A 4,394-nucleotide genomic window follows, 5' to 3' on the forward strand; every position below is an offset into this window, starting at 1 on the left:
TGTGAGAGCTCTGAAATTCTGACCTCAAGTCAAATAAAGTCACTTCATGTTTATTTATATAACACTTTATACAATTTAAAGCCAGCAGCTTTACAGTATTAAAGGTAAGGTAGGCAATTTCAGAGAGGATATCAATAGCAAACTAGCTTTGAAAGCATAAGATTCCATCCTCCCTTAGTGAGTCTCAAAAGCCATGTCTCTTTCAAAACATATGAACACACACAGCAGAGTCTGCAAAGCATCACGAGATGAGAGACGGCGTTAAATTACTGCATGTCTACAATGATAATGAACGTAAAGAACTTACAGAGCTCTTATTCAATCACTGGGCAGAATGAGCACCAGTTCTAATGGACTCTAATGGAATCCTCCTGGGCTTAACTGCTCCAATCCCTGTGTGAATGTTGTATTCTTAATAAGGTTCTCTGAATCTAATCGCAGAGTGAGCCCTCGAATGGTTGGCAAGTGTATGATTGTACTAACAAAAAAAATAAAATTAAGGGATTTTGCAAGCCGATTAGGTAACACTTCATTTTGATAGTCCGTTTGTTGAGACTTTACTAGTTATTAGTAGCCATTCAGTAGCTTGTCAACAGTGCATCAGTTGACATTCAACAACACTGTTTCAACTGACAAGTAACATACATTCAACTGACTGCCTATACACTGTAAAAAATGATTTTTTGGTGAAGTAAATACTACTGAAAAAAAACAATGTAATTTACATGAAAAAGTTAGTCCAGGCAAGAATTTAAAAAACTAAGTAAATTCCATATCAGTACTTATTTCAAGCGAGTAGAAATGAAAGCGTAAATATCAACTCAATAAAATTAAGTAAAAATTACTCAACTTTTCTGATACTGGGGTTCCCATCATGCACTGGACCTTGAATAATTAATGAGGTTCATTTTTCACTGTTTTCCAGCTGTATTTACACTGTTTTATCATTGCTTTTGTTGTCAGGATTAGTAACTTGCCATTTTGTGACATTTTGAGTAAATTTTCTGCTCAAAATGACACATTCAAACACAAAAATGATCCATCAAATGTTACCGTCATTGTGTATTGTCTACGAAGTATTGAGGTACTGTATTTGCATTCACATGAGACTTAACATCTGACATGATGTCTTATAAATTACTTAGATAATCTAAGTAAAGCACATACTATAAATGATTGGTATAATTCAATATTATTGTTTGAGTGAAATGTAATGCAAAGGAATATTCAACTAAATCGATATCAATCAACCTTTTACTAGCCAAGTTAAAATTACTTATTATCTTTGTTACTTTCACTTAACTAGGTTAAGTAAAGTTTACTTAATTCCATATTCCAAGTAAATTTAACTTAAAGATTTCTAATTAAAGCTACTAATAAATGTTTAGGTTTTTACTTGGCAAACTTTGTAAATTTACTAGCATTTTCAGAGTGAAAAAAATTAGCAAGCTTTTTTCAAGTAAATCCTACTCCAAATTTTTTACAGTGTAGACTATAAGGTACAATTCAAGTGTTAATCTACAGATTTTACAAAAAAAAGTGCCTGTTGACTGTCAATATTATTTTGCAACAGGTTATTAACCAATTGTCAACTAACTTTCTGTAGATTGAGTACCAACAACTCAAGATCAATCTGTCAGTTAAATGTCAACAGTCATGTCAGCATATGAAGTATATGATACTGTATATCCTACTCAAGGGGTCTCATATGCATCAAATTAATGATTATTTTAGCTGATTTAAAACTGTTTTAAAAAAATTGTTAACCATTTGTAGATAATCTGTTGATAGTCAACTAAAGATTAGATCTGTTGCTTGTCAACAAATAAATTGTTTATGATCAGTAGACTATTAATAGACATTATCCACTAAGTGTTAGTAGATATATTTTAGGACTATCTAATTAAAGTGAAAAACAGTTTATATCAGTAGAAAGTCTATAACCTATCAACAGATTGAAAACATACTTTTTTTGTACGTTTGGATGGATGCTGAAACGTATGATACAGACATGTCTGCAACGTAGAATTATTACGAATTCACAGCTACAAAACGTTTACGAATCAAAGATATCTGTATCATTTCCCTTATACTGTTTTATAGATAAATGTAAGTTCCCTTAACCCTACTCCCAAACCTAAATATAAATTACTCATTTTATACAGAATATAAAAAGAATAAAACACTTTATGGACAGAGATGTGTAGGGAAATGCCAGTTTTATTAATAGCATTAAAATATATTTTGAGCCACTAACATTAATCCTACTCCTGCCCCTAAACCTACCCATAACCATTTCTTAAAACTATGCAGGCTAAAATTATGAAGAAAAACAACAGATGTGTAATCATAATAATTTATTGCGAAAAAAATTGGTACCAAAAGTCGCTCAAATGACGATGTGTTGCAGTCCTCTCTGGCATTATATAATAGTTTTGGGTAACACTTTAGAATACTGTTCCTTCATTAATGAATAACTACACAGGAACAAATGAGTAATGCATTAGTAACACTCTAGTAACTACTATTAACTAACAAGAAACTCTGATTAACGAATTAGTAATCGCGCTCAGATGAATGTAGTAGTTCATTATTAGCTAATCAATAACTACTATTTTTTTCATACCTCCCAGAGAACTACTATCTATAGGTTCATAATTAACATGAATAATGCATAATTTATAATAAAAGGTAATGGTAACCCACTAGTAATGACTCAAGTATTACTACATCATTTTAAAGGAACTACTAATTATTTGGATCAGTATTCTAAAGTGAAAAACATGATAACAACCTAATATTGACTGGAGTCATTGTAAACTTTTGAGATTTTTGTAAGATTTTGAATATCAGTTCCTTCCAATGGATTTGGTAACACTTTAGTCATTACTAGTGTGTTCCCATGATCTTCACTTTAGAATACTGATCCAAATAATTAGTAGTTCCTTTATAAATATGTAGTAACACTTTATTCATTACTATTCAAAACCTTACAAAAGCCTTAAAAGCTTACAATGACTCCACACTCCAGTCAATATTAGGTTGTTATCATGTTTTTCACTTTAGAAAACCTGTATATAGTGCTTCTTATAGTCTTCAGTGAGGTATGAAAAATAGTAGTTACTGATTAGCTAATAGTGAACTACCACTTTTGTAAGGCTTTTGTAAGGTTTTGGATAGTAATGAATAAAGTGTTACTACATATTTATAAAGGAACTACTAATTATATGTAAATTACAAACATATCAATAATGCATGTTCATGAATGAATATGAGAGTTTAATTTTTTTTTTATTGTTGTTGTTTATCACATCGACACCTTCTCTAAAAGGCATACTATTTATATAAAAACAATAACATAAAATTGTGATAATTTTTTTAAAAAAATTGTGTTTTTAATGAAATTCATTTGGTTGTTACTTTGGTTTCAAATGGAGGGGGATGCAAATTATTTTGAGGGGATGTCCTGGGACCAGAACAAGGACAGGGCAGTCTCGTCAGTAAAGTGCTAATGATCAAAACACTAAGAGTACTAACTGTTCTATGTAGCACATCCTGTTTTGATCATTCCTTTAAATTACTAAAAACCTTCTCATTAAACAGGAAGACATGAACACACAAACACACATGGGTCACACAATGTAATGAGTCCATGTCTCCATGTAGAGTTGATTTACTAGAATCAGTCAGACTTGGATTTAGTACCTCAAAAACAAAACTGTGATGAAGCAGAAATATGACTTTAATAACTAGTTCCTGGAACTCTCTAATTTAGTACCATTTCAGCAATTTCATCTTTAGCAAGCTAGGCCTATATCATTAATATTTCAAATAAACATTTTACAAGTACCCACAGAAATGTTGCCGTGTATAAGAGCTGCACGATTCTGGATAAATTGTGAATCACGTTTCTTTGTTTTAAACAGAGATCACGATTCTGAACAGACAACTAAACAAAATAACATGTAATTTACTAGAGACACAATGGGACCTGCCTAAGCGCAAGATCACGTGCGTAGAGTTGTGGAGACTGGAACCCTACCGCATCTCCTTCCTGCTGTGCTCCATATACGACACCCTTCCTGCACACATGGGTGTTGAGGGACGACCTGTACTGCAAGCTCTTTGGTCAAAAGGGGACACTGGCACACATATTGTCAGGGTGCAAAACATCTTTAATTTTGTGAATTGGTAAGTTTCGTCAGGGCGTGAAGAAATATAGAGCTGCGTATCATCAGCACAACAGTGAAAACTGATGCCATGCTTCCTAATGATATCTCCTAAGGGTAGCATGTACAGAGTGAACAGCAACGGTCCTAGTACTGAGCCTTGTGGTACGCCATACTGAACTTGTGATCGATAAGACATCTCTTCATTTACTGCTACAAACTGAT

The sequence above is a fragment of the Leuciscus leuciscus genome (genome assembly GCF_965113295.1).
Source record: "Leuciscus leuciscus genome assembly, chromosome: 9".
NCBI lineage: Eukaryota > Metazoa > Chordata > Actinopteri > Cypriniformes > Leuciscidae > Leuciscus > Leuciscus leuciscus.